The 22435-nt window shown below is 37.1% G+C and overlaps 1 pseudogene; it reads right to left on the minus strand.

Moving 5' to 3' along the window:
- Positions 1-16: 16 nt before the first annotated feature.
- Positions 17-22107, minus strand: LOC149266449 (heat shock cognate 70 kDa protein-like; annotated as a pseudogene).
- Positions 22108-22435: the final 328 nt, after the last annotated feature.

Consider the following 22435-nt stretch of genomic DNA (forward strand, 5'->3'; position numbering starts at 1 on the left):
TTTAACAAGGGCTTAACTAATTGAGCCTGGGTACCCAAACTAACGAAAGACAAACTGCAGTGTTTGTCAGCCCCCTCTTTAAATTGGTGTTGATATTATCAGGATGACTATTGGCACCTAAAAGACCACACACGCATAATTTAGAGGTTGCCAAAAATATCTCACAAAATATAAGATATGATACAACCAGAAATACAAATAAACACCGAAAGAATCACATTTAATATTTTTGATAGCCTACAAATATTCTTTAAAGCTTGCAAAATAAATATGAAAGACAATATAGAAAGAATTATAAAAACCTAAAATTAAAAAAATTAAAACTAGGGAATTAAGTCTCACAGATGAAATGGAAAGTTAATATCTTTTTTTAAATTTCAACAGTTATCGTGAGTAAACTCATTATGTAAAACTAGGGCAGTCAATATTTCTAGAGCTATCCGTCTATTAATGCATGGGGCAATATATGTCACCGGTTGGATTTTTCTTAAATCCATTAGTAGCATATACTACCCCATTCATTAATGGATGGATAGCTCCAGAAATATTGATAGCCTAAAACTAGGGAATGAAATGTGAGATGAAAATGCAAACTAACCATTTTCAATAGTTATGGTAAGTCAACTCATTATCATTATCTCCTCAAGGAGTCCCAAAACCCCCTCCCCATCTTCTTCAGATGTCGACATTGGTAATTCTTAGCCTCATATATGAGGAAGGCCCTTGGACTTGGATATTCTTCACTCAAGCCACCCCCACCACCACCAAGATGATGACCTCTCGGTGCAGACAAAGACACGAAAAAACACATACTACATCTACACCTCAACGACTAGATCCGTGAGACCGTTAGGAGTCATCCAGCCTCCACCTGTGAGGCCCTTGTGGCAGTATCATGTTCAGACCTAGGACATCTAGGCACAATAGAGATCCCTCTTCCTCCAAAGGGAAGCCTCATCCAAGTAAGAGGATGTGCCACTTTCATGATGAGACTGCACCAGACTTTAGAGTCAAAACTTCAATCTTTTCTACTAAATCAATCTCAAAACTAAAGGTTGCTTAAGTTATTACAAACTTTATTTTCTTTTCCATCTCCTGCTAAGAATTTGCAAGTCTCAAAATAAGGACCCAAAACAAAAGGGCAGCAAGAACTTCAAACTGCTTACACAACACCAGAGATTAGGAAACAAATTGACTCATAGAAAATCAACACTTAACAAAAGTTGGAAGTAATTATTACAAAAGAAAAATTAAAATAGAGGAAACCTTCTTGACACAAATCAAGAACGCGATTGTTAAAATAAGGTGACAAGAACACAACATTATTCTACAGAACTTGAAGAGAATCCCGAACAAAATGTACAGATTTTTTCAAGCAACATGACCTTGGTGGAAGACCGTGTCTAAAATAAAGAAACAAAGACCTTTGAGAAACCCTGAAGTCTATAAAAGAGATAGACAACACTTCCTACTTCCTCTGTCCTAAAGGTGATCTCTAAGCATCTCAACAACAAACTTATGGAACCAACTTCAGAACTAGAAGAGGTGATGTTCTTTTTTATAGAAATGTAAGGGCAGGACCAGATGAGTTTCCAGCAATTTTCTTCCAACACATAAGGGGCATAGTTAAAATATTTTGGAATCAATTAAAGCAACTAGAATTGGAATCAGTAGAAGGAACCTGGAGATGAGGAAAATTCCTAAGTGTTCAAATCCAACGTTTCTAACCCTAATCCCAAAAAGAGAAGATGCCTCTGCAATGGGATATATAATATCATCTAAAAAATAATAGCCTCCGGACCAAGATTTCAGCTGAACAGGGATAATATTAAAAGAACAAGGAACAAAGATATGCTTCTTAAACTAGAATTTTCCATGGTATCCGGCACATAAATGCTTGCTTAAACCATTACTTTGCCAAAGTAGCCACACCCAAATAGACAAAATCAAACATCAGAAGGCTGAATTTAGTCAATTTGGCATTCAGAACTAAATTACATCCAGCCTACTGATCGAAATTTGGAAGAACTTCTAAGACCCACCATAGAAGCTCAATCAGTTGATGACTTTAGCCAGGCCTAGTCATAGGAGAAATCTCATGCCACTTTCAATAAATAGCAGGAAGATGGAGATCCTCGTGTGTCTTTCCATTAGAAGTGTTGAACTATGATAGGGTGGCAATTCTCATGGGGTTTATGAGCTACACATGCACCCTCATTGAAGCAGAACAACATGAAATGAAGTTGGTCATAGAAAGAAAAGTAGATATGAAATTAAGCTGGTCATGGATGAGGTCAAATGCAAGTTCCAGGTGATTTATGCATCTTGCCCAAGAATTATCTAAGTACTCTGAAAAATTAAAACAAAAAGAAATTACCTCACCTGTGAATGAAGCTAGGCATTTTGAAAACCCCATGTGGCTCTTTCCATTTAAAGTTTTCAACTGAGATAGTATTGTAATTCTCATGGTCTAGGGTTGTTGCACTACGCAGTTGCTGGCATTGAATTTGAGGTTTTATGGAATTATGTTGGAACAGGAAAGAAAGAAGAATAATATTTTTGGGTGGGGTTTTCTTTATTTTTGGTGTGAATTTTGATGGGTTTTATTCGAGCTGCTGCTGTGAATTTTGATGGGTTTCATTCAAGCTACTGGTGTGAATTTTGATGGGTTTACTGATTTTTTTTTATTTTTTATTTTTGTGAACACCCCTTTGGACTAATAAAATCTAAGGAGAACATTATTAATTTTAGAAGTTATCCAAATGGGAAAACTAATATATTGGTATTTCCAGTGTGGTCACCTCTGTATGTATGTTGTTTACTATGTAAGAAAAGGTTGATATTTAATTTGTAATTTTGAATAGGGTGTGGTAGTAATCTGATCTGTAATTAGTAATAGGGGTTTGATTCGACTTAGTAATGGAAGATCCAATAATCTTGTCTTTGACCTACATCTTTTGGCAAGCTAAATGGTTTCTGGGAGGTGGGCATAGTTTTCCTATTTAGAAGCTTGTGTGTATCCATATTTTTCTACATTTGATTTTCATTAATGATATCTTGTCATCTTCATCTCAGGTAATGAAGGTATGGTTGTATTTTTTTTTTAATCTGGTCATCTCCTTCATGTCTCCTGATCTACAAAAATTATGCATAAGTGACATATTTAATCCACACAAATATGAATTGTGAAGGAACTAGAGCTCACTTCACCATTGTCCTCATCTCCTGATGAGCAAAACTTCAAGATTTAATCATATTTAATGCACATAAATATAAATTGAGATTACCCAATCTTGGCTACCCATATGGTGCTAATTAGCAGAAACGTTGTCGCAGGCTCAATGTTGGTTAGGAGATGGCAATTTTCCTTCTTTCATGTGGAGTATTGTCAAAGGATTGGGAAGAGTCACGTCTTACAAGAAACTTAGAGAGTTTTACTCTGAATGAGTATGAAGGTGTTGCATATGCTACCTTCCCTTCATTTCATAATATCGAAGACTTCATTGTCAAAGGTATAAAATATGGATATGGCAATATACAAACTAAAAACAAGGTCTTCTCTGATTGCCTCAAGGGTAATGATGATCAACCGACCCTTGTACATCAGGGAACTCTTAAGTTTTTCTTGCATATTTTGGACAAAACAAATTTTAAAACAAAGGTAAATTGATTTATCTACTGTAGCTGTTAGGACAAAATGACCTTAGTTTCATAAAAGGAGGGTTTGCTTCTTCATTTATGAGAGATGATTTTTTTGAAATTTCATATGAAAGTAGCATCTTGTTCATGTATTATTCTATGATCAATGAGTTGCAGACATATACGTACTTGACACAAAGGAAGCTTAAACCCATTATATTAGTAGTTCATTCCTTAGGAGGGACAGTTGCAACCTTGGCCACACTATGGGTACTTGAAAAGAGGTTAATACAAATCTCTGCCTTTTGTATCACATTTGGTTGACCTTTAGTGGGAGATGAAAGTCTTGTTAAAGCTATTGGCCATGAAAATTGGGGTGGAAACTTTTGTCATGTCGTTTCCAAGGATGATATTGTTCCTCGGATGCTCCTTGCACCATTTGAATCAATTGTTCGGGCTTTTTCTATTAATTTTCCTTGCTAGCAAGGAAAAGTGAAATATTCTTCTATTCAAGACGCTTGTAGGAAACTTTTCAATATTGTCCTTGATTCTCTAAGGGAATCAGATGTGAAAAGGCCATACAGGCCTTTTGGCACTTAAATGTTTTGCTCAAGCAATGGTGCAGCTTGTATTGAAAACTTTGAAATAGTTTTGAAAATTCTTAGTTGGATAATGCAAAGACAAAAAGCTTCTTCTGGTGACATTGTACAAGACTATTTTTTAGAGCATATAGGGTATGGTTCTGTTTTGAAAAACATCATAGAAAAGTACATTAGTGGGAAAATATTTGCAAATCCTGAATCAGATTCCTTTTATGAGATAAGAATCTCATTGCAGCTAGAAGCTATTGGTGTTGGGGTCCAGGTAATACTCAATTTCTTTCCAAAAAAAAAAAAATTATTTAATGTTTCTTGATTTGTTGTTAGTTTCTATACTAGCAAATGCCTTTAAAGCATTATGGTATTATGGATTCTAATATAAGGTTGTTAATCTTAGATCTTTTAAGCACTAAGAGATAAAAAGCATAGATGAATGTTAACCCTAAATCTATTAAGCACTAAAAGAAAAACAAAACTTTTAAGTACTTGAATCTTAATACATCTCTAGTTCATATTGATAATGGGTTTTTTAGTTAGAAAGAGAAAGACATACAAACATTTCCTCCAACTAGGATGTAAAACATCTAGCTTCTCTACATACAACAAAATTTCAATTCTGTGAATCTTTTTTATTTTCAAGTCCTCCACCCATGATGTAAAGCATATAGCTTCTCTATATATGCAACAAGATTGCAAATCTGTGAATCTTGTTTTTCTTTTTAATTCGAGGACTTTTAGAGCTTTAACAAAATAGAAAAAACAATATATGGCCTTAATCTTTGATAATAATATGAGGCTATCCTCTCAGCTTGCATAGAAGTCATGTTAGCTTCTTACTGTGTAATATTTGATATTATGTTTTAATGGAGCAGGGTCTTTATCTGTAGTTCTATAGTCCTGATCAACTTCTGAATAATCAAGTTGTATTGGAGAAAAAACAGGGTTATCAAAACGACAATCAACCTGGCTATTGAATACACTATCGTGTGAGACTTACAGGCTTCCGAAGGAGAAGAAATGGTGGCTCTCACAGCATTTCCTAAACAAGATTCTACTTCTGGAAAACCCCAATCATTACAGATCGGCCTTTGGATCCACTGCCAAATACTGCCATGGTACTATTATTTAGTGAGATTAAAAATCTTAAATAAATTTCCTATCATGAAAAACGTATCTTATTTCTTTCACTCTATAATACAAATGTGTGTGCCCTACCTACATCCCGACTTTCATGAAAGTCTCCCGATGAACATGGTGCTTCAATAGCTGCAAGAGTTAAGAGTCCTGATGAACAAGCCCTTGATGTTAAGATGAAACCCTTTGTAGCATAACAGAGGAATAGTAAAGGCTCGAAAGCGAAGTTCAGGTTTTTTCTTATGTTCATTTAATGAGCTATAAGGTGCTTGAGCGACCCCTCACTCTTTGGGGGAAATGAACCGAAATGAAGGGTTCAGTGCAATTTAATGTGGGAGGTATGGCAGACGGGCTCCACTGATTAGCCGGAAGAAGAAGGGTACAACGACTGGAGTAAAAGGATAGTTATGGTAGAGGATGCCATGTTAGTAGAGTTACAAAAATAGGAAAGAGCTGCGGTAACTCGAAGTAGGGAAAACTACGTTGAAATCCATCTGTAAAGATGGAAAATTTCCATTAGTCAGAGGACTCAAACATATGGTAAAATTTAATTGGTTGGAAGGGTGAAATTCAATCTCTCCCATTGGCTGGGTGAATAGTTGATCTGTTTTTGTATGATTAGTTTTGTTGTGCTAATAACAATTATAGATTTATAAACATATGCTTTCTTATTACTTCTTGTGTTGAGGTTTCCTTAGTTGTTTGTGCATACAATCAGGTAAATTTCCTTAAGTTTAAAAAGACATTCATGAGAAAAAGAGCTTCAGAATAAAATATTGAACAATAGACATTCAAAGTACAACAAACCATCAAAGAGACAATTTAACATAGTGTTTTGGTCAAGGAGTTCACCCCTCTTGAGCTACATCTCCTTGCTCCGTCTTCCATGGCTTGGGCCTCTATATTAGCTCAATGTGGAAAATTTTTATTTTACAAAGCTCTATGGATCCTGATACCTACACCAATGTGTTAAGGATGTCCAAACTAGCTAATAACACCTCTTTTTGAGCTAAGTTTGGTCGAAAATTAACTACTCTATGGCTCAGTCAGTCTTTTCCTAGAAAATCTCCGCTAAATCTGGAATGAATCCAGTAGCATGCTAATTTTGGAGGTAGGCCTGAATTTGGGGGCACCGTCAAATCTACCGCCATTTTAAAGTCGGAGTTAAATTGCACTTAATTAGAGTTAAACCCAGATTAGTGTTAAACCCCATGATTAATTTGAAAACCACAGAGTTAACTAACCACAACCATAACCTCCAGCGGACTGGACACATGCAAATGGTTTGGTGTTATGGCAAGTCGGAACTGGAACCATCAGAACTGACCGTTAGAGTTATGGTATCATTCACATGCGGAGTCGTGGAGTACTGTGGTTTGGATAGCCGTTGGGGTTAACAAAAAATGTTGTGGTTATATTTTTGCGTTCACATGGGGGGAGGGCTAGCCTGCGGGCTGGCCCTCCCCTAACCGCCAACCCCATTTCCATTAAACTTCAAATATAAACGGAGAACGTAATGGTTAAGAACCATCCAGTAGAGAAAGCGGTTAAGGCGTAAGGTTTATGTGTAAGAGGTCGTGGGTTCGACCCCGACTTCCGCCATATATTTTGTTCCATTGTGTAGACACCCAACCCAACTTTTGAGAGGTGGCACGTGGCAGCCTCTGGGCTTGCCATGTGGCATTCCTCCATTGGTCTAGAAATGAACCAATAGAAATGCGCCAACACACCACTATACAAACCAACCAAAAATTGCCACTTATCCATCCCTGATTCGTCGTTGACCATGCCTAGTCACTTGCCACGTCAATAGTACGGACTGCTGACTGTACATTAACTGAGCATTTTTTTTGCAAATTTCGCATGTTTAGCAAAGCGATTAGAACACAATAAATTTCTCATACGAACTCAATTTTTGATGAAACGAATTGCATTAGGATTGTTTTTCCAAGATGGACGCAGTCATTCACATTTCAAGCCATTATAAGAACTTTGATTTTTGAGCTAAATACTGAGCACCTGATCATTCCTCCCCACTAGAAGCCTTTTGGACCCCAAAAGATATTATCAATTGTTCAGCAGGTGAGGGTACAACTCCCTCACCTTCTCGGTCTGCAACCATTTGGCTTGAGAAGACTTTTGTCCCTTGAGTCCCACTCTAAGGTATTCGACATCCCCTCTCTTCGAAGCCCTGGTTCTTTTTTCAAGTATGAGATCTTGCTGAAGCTCATTTAGATACTCTGGAAAAAAATCATCTATTGATGGTATTTGAACATGCTATCCTTGATCATCAATCAAAGGTGGCTCAAACAATCTCAAATTCTCAACATTAACAACAGAATATATTTGCATATAAGGAGGCAAATCAAGTTTATATGCATTGTTACCAATCTTTTCTAGAATTTTAAAAGAACCATAACAGATTATCTTAAGCTTTTTACCTTCCCCTTGAAGTCTATCTTTGCTAATATATAGCCAAAATTCATCACCAACTTAAAATTTGTGATCAACCCAGTGTTTCTCATGCCTTGCCTTGTAGCTGCTTTGACTTTTCTGAAGCTATTCCTGCACTATATGATGTATCAACTGCATTTTCTCTATGAACTTCCTTGCCTTATCAATGTCACTGTGACCATCAATGGCGACATATTTCTCAAAGATGAAGTCCAATGGTGATCTTGGAATGTACCCATAACATGTCTCAAATGGCGATGTGTTTGTGGAAGAATGCTTTGCCATGTTATATGCATGTTCTATGTAATGCAATTGTTCATCCCACAACTTGGGATATTTTCTGCAATATCCTATAATAATATGAATAATTGTTCTATTGACCACCTCAGTTTGTTCATCTGTTTATGGATGAAAGGTTGTACTCTTCTTTAACTTTATGTCCATCATGTCCCACAAATTTTACCAAAAATTCCCAACTTCGAGAATCTCGATCACTTACAATAGAAGTGGGAAGACCAAAATGAACCAAAATGTTTTGGAAGAAAAGATGAGCCATTTTTTCAGCTGTAATTTTATTTTTACATGGTTTTAGTATGCACATATTGCTGAATCTGTATACAACTACATACAATCAATCACGACCTTTCCTTGACAATGGAAGACCTCCTACAAAATCCATTGAGATACTCTCCCATGGACATGAAGGTATCGGAAGTGGAGTGTATAAATCAAGTTTCCTATTGCTAGGCTTACTTGTAGCACATAACGAACATCCTCTTATGAAATGAGAAACATTATCCAACATGCATGGCTAATAACAATACCTTTGAAGATTCGCTACTGTCTTGCCAACATCAAAGTGTCCAGCAATCAATGAAGTGTGTGCCTCCCTTATGATAATATTTCTTTCTCCCTGTGGAATACACAACTTGCCCAAGTGATACAACAAACTCTTATGTACATGATAATCCAACTCTTCAATTTGATTTCCTTGACTCAAGCTTGCATATACTTCTTGAAAGTCACTATCATTTTCATATTGTTCTATGTAACTTTCATGCAAAACAGAATTATGCTTGAGTATAACAGATGAATTTACAATAGGCCTTGAAATAATATTAGCTACCTTATTGTAGATTCCCTTTTTATACCTGATAACCAAATGAAATTGTTGTAGAAAACCCATCCATATGAAATGTCGTGACTGCTGCAACTTTGACTGTGACTGTAAGTACTGCAATGGTTGATGGTCGGTATGGATGATGGTCTCCTTCCCCATCAAATAGTGCTTCCATTTCTTAACACTTTGTACCAATGCATAAAGTTCTTTGTCATATGTGGGATAGTTAGTTACAACTCCATTAAAGATTTCAGAATGAAATGAAATGGGCTTAGCACGCTACAATAGAACTGCTCCCATGGCATAATTGCTTGCATCCGTTTGAATCTCGAATCACTGTCTAAGATCCAAAAGTTCCAATATCGGTGTTGAACTTATCTTTTCCTTCAAAGCATCAAATTATTTCTGATGTACATCTCATCAATGGAAGACTTTCTTGACACTTGTCAATGCATCTAATGGAGCTAGAATGGAATAAAATTAGCAAAAAAAATTCTCCAATACTGTGTTGCCCCTAAAAAGCCTATTACCTTTGTAACTGTATTGGGCTTGGGCTAATTCAGAATGACCTCAACCTTAGAGGGGTCTATATTTAACTCACCTCCTCCAACAATGTGTCCCAAATACACTAAAAAATTCTTTCCAAATTCACACTTCGACATCTTTAAAAACCATTGTTATTTTCTCAAGACATCAAGTACTTTGTTTACATGCATGACATGTTCATCTCTTGACTTGCTGAATATGAGGATATCATATAAGTAGACAATGACAAAATCATATAGAAATAGTCTCAATACATAATTCATTGCCTTCATGAAAGTAGCTAGAGCATTTGTAAGAACAAAAGGCATAACAAGCCACTCAAACAATCCTTGTTTAGTTATAAATGTAGTTTTCCAAATGTCTTCTTCAGCTATCCTAACTTGATGGTAACCACTTCGTAAATCTAACTTGGTGAAATAATTTGCATACCTCAAATGATCAAGAAAATTATCAATTCTTGGGAGTGGATAATGATTCTTTACCGTGATTTTATTCAGTGGATGGAAATACACACACATGCGTCAAGTTCCATCCTTCTTTGGCACCAAGACAATGGGCGAACCACATGTCGAAGTAGATGGGTGTATGATACCTTTGTTCAGCAATTCTTGAATTTGCTTTTTGATTTCCAAACTTTCCATAATCGAGATGTGATACATGCCAATGTTTGGAAGTGGAACATCTTGTTTCAACTGAATCTCATGTTGAATTCCCCTCTTGGGAGGTAACCCCTTTGGTTTCTGAAACATCTCGCCAGCTTGCTTACCACATCTAAAAAATTAGATTTCAATTTATCATCACAACCTTCAAAAGATTCATAATCAATATCATTCTTTTTCTTGATCATGAGAAACACAAAATTTTTACTTGCATTTACTAGTCTCTTCATCTGCCCTACATTAACCAAATAAATGTTCAGCTTTTTGCGATGGGTTCTCACTATGTACTCCACCCCATTCTTGAGCAATATGTATTTGTTGTCATGGCGATAAAATATTGCTTTCCTATCATACAAATAAGGACTACCCAAAATGATTCCTGAGATGTCAAGTGGAACTACATCTAACTCAACTTCATCAATGAACTTTTCAGTAATGGCGAACTTGAATAAACACTTCCTTGTAACCTGTAAGTTTGCATTGTTAACTATCCAACCCAATGGATATGGCTTATGATGAGGTACAGTTCAAGGTTTAGTTTTTTAACCAAGTCTTCTGAAATCAAACTTGATTATGACCCACTATCAAATAATGCATCAATCTTTGTATGATTTGAAATCACTCTTACATGAAACAACTCTATTCTTGACTCTTCATTTGGAGTGTTGTTTTGACTATGTGATGAACTAGTGCTTGCAACAGTTTCTTTTCCTTTTGTAACCATGGCTGAAATCTTGGTCTCATCACCAGAATCTGAACCAAGGTCATGTTGTGTGGTAGCAATCGTCTTTTGTTTTCCCTTATTGTTTAGTTTCTTAGGCCTTAATTCAGGATGCAATTTCCAGCAGTGGGCTTCATCATGCCCCTCTTTGGAACGATGTTTGCAAGTGATTTTCTCCCTTTCTTTCTTCACACTTGCATTTTTCTTTCCCTTCCATTTTCCACCATCTTCTTTCTCCTTACCCTTGGATGGCTTCCTCTCACTACGCTCTTTCTGAATGTTCTTTCCTCTAGATTCAAGGTGCGTGGCTTGCACACATACTTCATCTAAGTTATTTGAATTGAACATAAGAATAATATGTTTCAGATAGGAATGTAACCCCCCAATATATTTCAACAATGTATCTTGGGAATTCAAATTCACTCCTAATAACAAAGCTCTTTTCCTAAACTCCTATGTATAATCTTGGATTGTTTGGCCTTTAAGCTGCCTAAAATTCTACCAACTTATAATATCTTTTTTCATATAGGCTAAAGGATAAAACTATTTTTTAATTGCAGAAACAAATTCAACTTAAGTGATGGATATCTTACCATGGATTGTCACTTCCTCATAAGTCTTTGATTCCCACCAAACTAATGCAGCTCCTTCTAGCCTTAGTGAAGCCAATTGGATCTTTATGTCATCTTCCTGAAGGTTCTGAATTCTGCAATATACCTGCAACTGTCGAATCCAATTGTCCAAATTTTCTACATTCACCTCTCCATTGTACATGGAATTTTGAATTTTATGTCCAATTTCAGTAATGGAGTCTTTTCTTTTCGGGTTTTTGAATGAGTATGGAAAGTTTCAGTGGTGGTAGTGGAAGATGATGTTGTGTGAGATGATGGAGATGATAAGGATGGTGGAGATGGAGGTTTCTTTCCACCATTCCCTTTGGAATCCTTCTTCTCATCTTTTTTGTCCTTTGAGCTTCCTTCTCCATGTGGAGGTTTAGAACTCTCTCCAACCATTCTAGTGTTCCTCTCTTCATAGAGGACTTTAACCATCTCAGTCAAAGTATAGAAAGCTTTCTTGAATTCTTCCTCTTCTGAAGAGGGACCTTCAAGCTCTCTTTCTCCAGACATAATGGCTATGGATTTAGGCTCAGAAATTGAGATTGCTTGTACCTCTTCAATCTCAGTTGAAGGAAAAAATTGAGGAGTTTCAAGTGCACCTAGAGTTGGAACCTTGGGTGGTGGAGATTGTGGCCTTTTGGCTCTCCTTCTTTTGGGCATTACCTCAGGAGTTGCAACCAATAACTTCCCTTCTCCTTTTTGCAAATTTAACCTTGTAGGAATCACAATTTTGCAACATTAAAACCCTAATTGCACAAACTCAAGCAATCAAGCAATTCAAAATTTGCTCTGATACCAACTTGATCTGTTTTTGTACGATTAGTTTTCTTGTGCTAATAACAATTACAGATTTATAAACATATGCTTACTTAGTGCTTCTTGTGTTGAGGTTTCCTTAGTTGTTTGCGCACAAAATCAGGTAAATTTCCTTAAGTTTGAAAAGGCATTCATGGGAGAAATAGCTTCAGAAAAAACACTGAACAACAGACATTCAAATTACAACAAACCATCAAAGAGACACTTTAACACAGAGTCTTGATGAAAGATTTCACCCCTCCTGGGCTACATCTCCTTGGTCCAGCTTCCATGGCTTGGGCTTCTGCATTAGCTCAATGTGGCAAAATTTTATTTTACAAAGCTCTATGGCTCCTGATACCTACACTAGTGTGTTCAGAATGTCCAAATTAGCTAAGAACACCTCTTTCTGAGCTCAATTTCGTCAAAAATTGACTTCTCCATGGCTCAGTCAGTCTTTTCCTAGAAAAGCTCCGCTAAATCTAGAATGACTCTAGTTAGCGCGCTAATTTTGGGGGCAACCCTGGGTTTGGGGGTACCACAAAATTCGTCGTCGTTTTAAACTTGGAGTTAAAATGCGCTTAATTAGAGTTAAACCCGGATTACTATTAAACGACGTGATTAACGCAAAAACCGCAGAGTTGACTGACTACAACCGTAACCTCCGGTGGACTGGACATATGCAAACAGTTTGGTGTTATGGTAAGTTAGAACTGGAACCATCATAGCTCATCGTTAGAGTTATGGTATCGTTCACATGTAGAGTCCTGGAGTGGTGTGGTTTGGATAGCCATCAGGGTTAACAAAAAATATTGCAGTTATATGTTTACGTTCACATGGGGCGAGGGATGGCCCTCCCCTAACCGCCAACCCCATTTTCGTTAAACTTCAAATATAAACAGAGAGCGTAATGGTTAAGAACCATCCGATAGAGCAAGTGGTTAAGGCGTAAGGTTTGTGTGTAGGAGGTCGTGGGTTCGACCTCAAATTCCGCCATATATTTTGCTCCACTATGTAGATAGCCACCCCAACCTTTGGGAGGTGCCACGTGGCGGCCTCTGGGCTTGCCACATGGCATTCTTCCATTGGTCTAGAAATGAACCAATAGAAACGCACCAACACACCACTGTACAAACCAACCAAACATTGCCACTTGTCCATCCCTGATTTGTTGTTGACCAGAGTTGACCATGCTTAGTCACCTGCTACATCAGCAGTATGGACTGTTGATTGTGCAGTGACTGGGAATTTGTTTTGCATATTTTGCCTGTTTAATAAAGCAATCAAAACACAATAAATTTCTCATATAAATTCGGTTTTCGACGAACCGAGTTGCGTTAAAGATCGTTTTTCCAAGACAGACACGGTCGTTTAGGTTTCGAACCATTCTGAGAACTTTGATTTTTGAGCTAAATACTAAGCACCTGATCAAGAGTGTTTGCCCACCCAAAACTAACAAAGGAAATGCCTATCGGCGTAATTAAAAGTTTTAAATTAATATAATTATGTAAATTAAATGACTAGTAAATGAGGTATTAATTCGTAATAAATATTAAAAGGTTTATCTCATGATACATTTTACATTTTCTAGATTTAAAAAAAATATGAAAATTAATTAAATGTTAATTTATTTTAAATTGTAAAATATATAAACATTTTAACAAACATGAAACAATATTGTTAGTGACATATATTTACCTCTACTTTACTATGGAAATTTTTAATTTGTAAATCATTTTTGTTACAATAATATGGCTTATCAATACTACCGTCCCAACATGACGTGTTGATATGACATTTTCTTTAATTAATTAATTCAAAATAAATTTATTAAAAAACCATAACTAACTTGGAAATAAGTATTCCTTGATGGGGGTGAGTGCTCAACAATCACACCAGGGAATAGATTGGAGGTACGATTCGACACACAACTCCACTAAAGGGAGGATCAATGGCAGGGACGTGTGTTAATGTTACAAGGGTAGAGAGCCCCAAGTGGAGGAAACCAAGAACAATCGAGAAGGAGGCTTGGAGTGTTTTATATGGTCATTGGAGTTTGATTTTCATTTTGCACAAGTTGATTATGGGAGTAAGGTGCAGAGGGGACAAAGTAGTGTGTGCACATGAACTCCTCTCCCATGCATGCATGTTTAATGTTATGAAACCATCTCAATAAAAGATAGAAAAGATAGATCAACGCCTTAGAATTCAGCCTCTTTGAGGGGGAAACCTCCTTTACATTAAATAAATGAACAATTCTTGGATGATACAAATGAAAAGACCTCCTTTCTATATATAGGAGTCTAAGTGGTCATAACATAATCAGAGTCGACATAACAATAATAATGTAAGGGCACAATAATAACAATAATGGGCTTCTATGGGGCACAATAGTAACAATATGGGCACTACATGGGTACATCAATATAATAAGTGGGTTGTAATAATAAAAATAAGGGGTTACACTAGTGGTATAGGGGCCTAACATGCCCCTCTCCTTCAAAAAGAGTTGTCCTCAACGCTTAAGTAGTTCTTGATGCTTCTGTATAGAATTCTTGTCCTCCCATGTAGAATCTTCAGCAAGTAAGTTCTTCCACTTGATGAGATACTCTGAAATTGATCGATTTCGTAGCTGTCGGGTTCTTGTTTCTGTGACTGCTCCAAGTTCCAATATGATTTTTCCTTCCTCTTCAATTTCTAGCAATATTGTTTGAATTGGGATCTTTTGCAACTTTTGAATAAGTGGCCATACTTCTTCGTCCTTCTTCCATTCATCCCTTGCTTCATTTATCCAATCTGGTTGGATAATAGAAACAACACAAAACAATGCTTCCACATCCTCATCCCTGAAGAGTCTTCCCATTCGGTAAGGTCGCCATTTTTTAAGTGCATGTAGTATTGCCAACATTTCCTTCTCATAAATAGCTTGCTTGAGATGTAGCAGTAAAAATACCCAATCACCTACATCAAAACATTTTTCACTACGATGTTGATCTACCTGTTGTTTCATTTGATTTTGCACCGAAGTGGCATTATCCTTTAAAAGTTGGAGAACTTGTTGTTGATGCTCAATGTGATCCTTCACTGCTTGAACCTTTTTCTTCTTGATATGTCCTTCTATCTCTAGAGTTTGAGGAGTGGTAATTTCTTCCAATCCTTTACAAGATATGGTCGGATTCATTTCTTGATGCTCGATGTGATCTTTCACTTCTTGAACATTTTTCTTCTTGATATGTCCTTCTATCTTGATAGTTTGAGGAGTGGTAATTTCGACCAATGAAGTACAAGATATGGTTGGATTCATTTCTTCTTTCTCGATGTGATCTTTCACTTCTTGCACCTTTTTCTTCTTGATATGTCCTTCTATCTTGAGAGTTTGAGGAGTGGTAATTCTTGCCAATGCTTTACAAGATATGGTCTGATTAATTTCTTCTTTCTCTAGCGTGGGGTCCTGGTGTAACCCTTGTAGGTTGTGGAAGTCTAGGAGAAACAACACTTCCATATTTATAGTTGTGAGGGGTATGCTTCCTGGTCTCCATAATTTTTCTTTCCACTATGTCACAAAGCCCTTTTACTCTTTCTAATTGTTGTGGTGTTGCTCTAAAGAAGGTGTTGCTATTTGTATCCTCATAATGTGCTATTATTGCCTCCGTGAAAATTGACTACGTAACAAGTTGTTTATGAGAACAAAGCCCTTCATACCATAAAAATTGATCCGGTTCTGAATATGAAAATGCAATACATACCTTTTGTAACAGTGGTACACCATGTAGATCAAAATATTTCTCCATCTGAAGTATCCAATTTACCGGATCCTTGCCATCAAACTTCATCATCTTGTTTTTTCTTGATTTTAGGGGCTCGATCTTGAAATGACTATAACTATGTACTTTCGGATCTTTAAGTTTTGAAATTGCGACCTGTAGTATCCCTCTATGTCCTCTTTTTAATGCCACCAGTCTGATCGAAATTGAATTCTCCAAGAAAGGGTTGTGCGAAATCTCCCACAGTGACTTGATTATAGACTAGTTTAGTAAAGCGAACTTGTACGACATGCCACGAGTCATTGTTTCGACCTTTGGATCTAAAAAATGCATACGAGAAACTACAGTCCGTCCTCTTTCTGTACGTTCTTATGAAATTTCAATTCGATCTCCAGAGAGAAAGTTATGACAATTTTTCCTAGGTCACCTGTTTGGAATGTAATTCAGGAGTCTGCAAAAAGACCAACTTCCTCAGATCATATCTCCGCAAATATAGCACAAAAAGCTCTGAAATTCGGACCCGAGGTTCAGCGCGATTTCTTCTCAAATGGGTTTTTTTTGCAACTTCTGAAACATCGCAGAAAAAACGTTATAGTGAAAATGCCATGATGACCTATTTGGAGCAACGAAACCCTAGAATCCAAAGCTCTGATACCAAATGTTATGAAACCAGTTCAAGAAAAGATAGAAAAGATAGATCAACACCTTAGAATTCAGCCTCTTCGAGGGGGCAACCTCCTTTACATTACATAAATGAACAATTCTTGGATGATACAAATGAAAAGACCTCATTTCTATATATAGGAGTCTAAGGGGTCATAACATAATCAGAGCCGACATAACAATAATAATGTAAGGGCACAATAATAACAATAATGGGCTTCTATGGGGCACAATAGTAACAATATGGGCACTACATGGGTACATCAATATAATAAGTGGGTTGTACTAATAACAATAAGGGGTTCCACTAGTGGTATAGGGGCCTAACAAAGCTACCCAACTACTAACACTCAAGAGATGGGGGGGGGGGTGAATTAAATTGTGTAAGAGATCCGCAAAAGTGGAGAGAAGTGTCCAGTGGGAGTTGCAAGCTAGGGACCCAACGAATTTTGTCTGGTAGTGGGTGATGATAGCCTCATTGAGGCAAGCGAGCCCAACGATTCTAGCTAGAGTTGGAACAGGGGTGCAGTGGGTGAGTGGGAACCTACGCACATTAAGGTCGGTCAGCCTTAGCAGAGCAGTAATGCAACTGCAAAGGGGTAAGCCGAGACGCGGAACTTGACACCGGGACCAGTTGGAAGGAAGTGTTGAGCAAAGGGACGATCACAAGGAGGAGGGTGCCTTGATGGAGGAGGACGCGGCAGAGGAGCTCCTCAGTCGCCTTATCGTGTCAAACAACCTCCAAAAACGCAGATCATTGTAGAGCAGTTGTGGAGCATCCAAAAGAGCCTACACATTTTGAGGGAGCAGTGATATGAAGACCAGAATGAGGTAATTTCATATATCAATGATATACAACTTTCTAAAGAATAAATTCTAGAAACCCTGGCCTTTGTCTGTCGCAGCAAACACTAAGTTTATGAGTGTTTGGACGAGATAGAGGCCAGATTAGCACACATAGATTTTCATGTCCACAAGGACGAAGTTCTGCCAACGAACGAGGGCCTTGTCCAAAGTCCAAATCCTCCTATGTAATTGTGATGGAAGTTGGTAGCTTTTTGGTTCTGACAGTGTTTTGGGCATTAGAGCCTGATTGTTTTCTGGTGTTTTGTAGAAGCCACTTTTCTCAAGGCACTACATAGCTCTCTCATCCAAAAAATCTGGTTAGAGTGAGGCAGGGAGAGCTAAGAAATTTATGTTCATATGTACTTCTTTTATGAAAAACTAATATAATGAACTTAATCGACAAAAAAAAAAAACGAGAGATAAGTATAAACCTTGATCTATAGATATTACTATGAATATTATACCATATTTTATGGAGCTTAAATCTCTACCATCCACTTAAAAATGATTGATAATTAAATTAAATTTGTGAAATACTTATTTTGAAATAAACACCCCTATTGGGAGAATTAATTGTTTTAATAAAAAATCATTCCCTTATACATTAAAAATCAACTAAGGTAGATATGTTTATTTCATGGTTATCATTCACAATATATACAAGCAACCATTACCAACCATTACCAATTGACATTGACTAGTTGCCTTCTACAAAAAAATTGGCCCTCAATTATAACAAAATGTTACTGTAATTATACATACTTTGAAATAATGAAAATCAATTCAAATAAATATCTCACGGTCAAATTTACATTTGCACTAAAAATGACTCTATGTGCAAACTATAGAAATGGAAACCACACTTACAAAAATGAAAAAACATTTATCTACTCGAAGATCACTTTTGTAGAAAAAGAAGTAGCACTCGTTGAAATCGATTTCTCACTTGCCGAAAATCATTCAACCACACAGAATTATAATGACTTCCGCTAACAATCAAAGATAAAATCAACTAATCAACTGCATAATAAGTTGTATCAATTTATATTAGAAACTAATTAATATTTTGTAATAGCAATGCATAATAAATTGTCAGTTTATATTAGAAGCTAATTAATATTTTGTAATAGCATTGAGTTATAAAATAAAATCAACTAATCAACTGCATAATAAATTGTATCAGTTTATATTAGAAACTAATTAATATTTTGTAATAGCAATTTATTACAGTTTATATTAAAAGCTAATTAATATTTTGTAATAGCAATGAAATATAAATTTATAGCAACAATTAAATAACCGGAGAAACACACAATTAATAGGGATTGACTCAATGATAATTATGATGGAATATGATCGACTTGTATTCCATTATTCTACAAGCCAACTCATCTAGTCAGTGACTTTATGAAGCAAGAAATCTGTAACCAGAGTAAACTGAAATCACAAGATTTAAAACATCACAACTTACCAGAAAATTAATTAAAGTAATCATATTACCTCTATAGACACAATGATCCCTGCTAAAGGAAGGCCCCTCTTCCTTAAAAGGGAATTGGTAAAAGTACAACTCACAAGCTAGCACAACAGATTATAAAATGAGCATTGGCTCAAATGAACCACCAACACCAGATTATAAAATGAACCACGAATTTGTACAAAATTGCATTGGCTCAAATGAACCACGAATTTTATCGTAGACCTTTCATAGATAGAGCTGATCGGTTTTGATAGTCTTTCTTTTGGCTCACTATGTCATAGATAAAGCTGATCTGTTTTGATAGTCTTTCTTTTGGCTCACTATATCTCACTTTGTGAGACATTTTACTGTTACCATGCATTTATACTTGTGTCATTTCGCCATTAAAGTTTTGTGCCTCATTTCATACTTTCGTAATCGATTACAGAGTTTTGTTGCAGTTAGTAGGAGGTCATTATATATGTAACAGGCCGTATATGAATTTTTCATTTTTGATGGGTCTCTTGTGGTTCCATACACTGATATACAAGTATATACATGTTTGTCATGTAAGTACAAAAGGTAATTTTATACATTAGCATTTTTTTTGGGGAAGAAAACAAAAAATATAAAATTTCACTCAGAGAAACAAACAGCATGCAGCATGCAAAGTTGATGCAGAAACTAAACAACTCGTCTGAAATTTCTCTTTAAAAATAAAAAACAAAAATCCCTGCCACTTTAAAATTCAAGTTGGTAAACTAGACTACCTGTCACTTAAAAATTCAGAAAGATAATGTTTGCCAAGTTAATTTAAGGGCATACAAGCATTCGTCGGAATTTTATGATTTGGCACTCACAACCATCTTAATTTATCCTAATTTGGATAAATAACACAGCCTCCCATCAGAAAAGGGCTAAAATTGCTTGTATTGTTCGCAGACAGACAAAAAAGACAACATTATGTCAGTATGGAATATAATGTTTACTGCATTATGAAAGAGGAACTATATATCATAACTTATACCTCCTAAATCAACATGCTATGAAATTTGCAAAAGCTTCAGTAAATTTATGACACAGCCTCCCATCAGAAAAGGGCTAAAATTGCTTGTATTGTTCGCAGACAGACAAAAAAGACAACATTACGTCAGTATGGAACATAATGTTTACTGCATTATGAAAGAGGAACTATATATCATAACTTATACCTCCTAAATCAACATGCTGTGAAATTTGCAAAAGCTTCAGTAAATTTATGTTATGTTTAGCGTGGCAACGGCTACATGTGCTTGTCATACCTGTCAATTTATCTTCAAACTCGTAAAGATGTGCACACTCGTTCTCATCTAACCATTCCTCTACACCATTCAGCATTTGGACAATATCTCCTGCCGTTCTCGCGTTCATCTTTCCCTGGATCTGGGCCTCTTTCACTCTGCTTCTCATGTTATAAACATAATTCTCCAATTTGGCTTTGGCAATATGCTTCTTCTTTACCTCTTCGTCCTCCCTTCTGAATCTCTCGGCATCACCCATCATTCTTTCGATCTCCTCTCTGCTCAGCCGACCACCATCGTTCGAAATGGTAATGAAATTGCTTACTCCACTTCCCTTGTCCCGGGCTGACACCTGCAGAATTCCGTTTGCGTCCACAACAAAGACAACTTGAAGGCTTGGCACTCCACAACGGGCTGCCGGAATTCCCTTCAACGGAAATTTACCCAGCAAATTATTGTCCGCAACCATTCCTCTCTCGCCTTCATACACTGCAAAAGGCACTTCTACCTGATTGTCAACCGCTGTAGTGTAAGAAACCTCCGTCTGAGTTGGAATGGGAGTATTTCTCGGAACGACTACAGACATGACACCCCCTGTAACTTCGATTCCAAGGCTCAAAGGAGTGACGTCCAGAAGGACTAAGTGGATATCTTCATTATTCAAGACAGCTGCCTGAACTGCAGCGCCATATGCAACAGCTTCATCAGGATTTATACTTTTGCAAAGTTTATTTCCATGGAAGAAATCTTGGAGGAGTTCCTGTACCTTTGGAATGCGAGAAGAACCTCCTACTAAAACCACTTCGTTAATTTGCTCTTTGTTCATCCTGGCGTCCTGCAGACATTGGTTGAGGATTCGCATGCACTTATCGAAGAAATCGGTATTGAGCTCTTCGAACTTGGCTCTCGTAATCTTCATGTGAAAATCTAGACCTTCGTAGAGACAGTCGATATCAATCATAGTCTCTACCACTGTAGACAAATTTCTTTTCGCCCTTTCGCATTCTGAGCGGAGTCTCCGAAGGGCTTTGGCGCTTGTGCTCATCTCCTTCTTGTATTTTCTCTTGAAATTTTCAACACAGTATTTGAGCATCCGATTGTCGAAATCTTCGCCACCCAAATGTGTGTCCCCTGCAACAGCCTTCACCTCAAATTTACCTCCCTCAACAGTAACAATGGAAACATCGAAGGTACCTCCACCAAGGTCGAAAATCAAGAGTCTTCTTTCCATTCGAGGAATAAACCTCACTACTAAACCCATAAGCTATAGCTGCAGCGGTGGGTTCATTAATAATTTTCATGGCGTTAAGACCGGCAATGGTAGCCGCGTCTCTAGTAGCCTTCCTCTGAGAATCGCTAAAATAGGCCGGCACTGTGATCACGGCATTCTTAACATCAGAGTTTAGGTATGCTTCGGCTGTCATCTTCATTTTTACTAATACCATCGAAGAGATCTCTTCGGCTGCGAACATCCTCCTCTCGCCCTTATAATCAACTTGGATAATAGGCTTTCCATTGTCTCCGGCAACAACATTGAAGTGCCATAGTTGAACGTCACTCTGCACAGAGGAATCAGTGAATCGCCTTCCAATAAGTCTCTTGGCATCGAAGACGGTGTTGTGGGGATTATTCGCAATCTGATATTTGGCAGCATCTCCAACAAATCTTTCAGAGGGAGTAAAGGCAACAATGAAAGGAGTAGTTCGGTTTCCCTGATCATTAACAATAACCTCCACTCTATCATGCTGCCAAACTGCTACGCAGCTGTAAGTTGTTCCAAGATCTATGCCGGTTGCCTTGCCTTTACTCATTGCACGCACCTATGGGATTCAGAGGTTAGTGTTAGACCAAAGACCAAAGCAGTCACTGTATTGTATTATACCAAGAAAATATATAGCAGTCATTCAAGCTAAGTCTCGACACATTGGCAAAACAAAACCATGAATAACAGATTTAAGATGCAAATGAAGAAACCCTACAGAATAACTTCACTTTGTTTAACAATAATACGAAGAAATATCGCAGAAGATATAGCAATCCGTCGATAGGGTCGCTGAGTGCATGCCAGGAGGAGATCCCGGTTTGACTCCGATGAACTCACTTGTTCCCTTTGGTGCCAACTCTAACTGAATCTGGTAA

Source organism: Pinus tabuliformis, chromosome 6 (genome assembly GCF_031772625.1).
Source record: "Pinus tabuliformis cultivar Carrire ecotype Pingquan chromosome 6, CPIR1, whole genome shotgun sequence".
NCBI classification, from domain to species: domain Eukaryota; kingdom Viridiplantae; phylum Streptophyta; class Pinopsida; order Pinales; family Pinaceae; genus Pinus; species Pinus tabuliformis.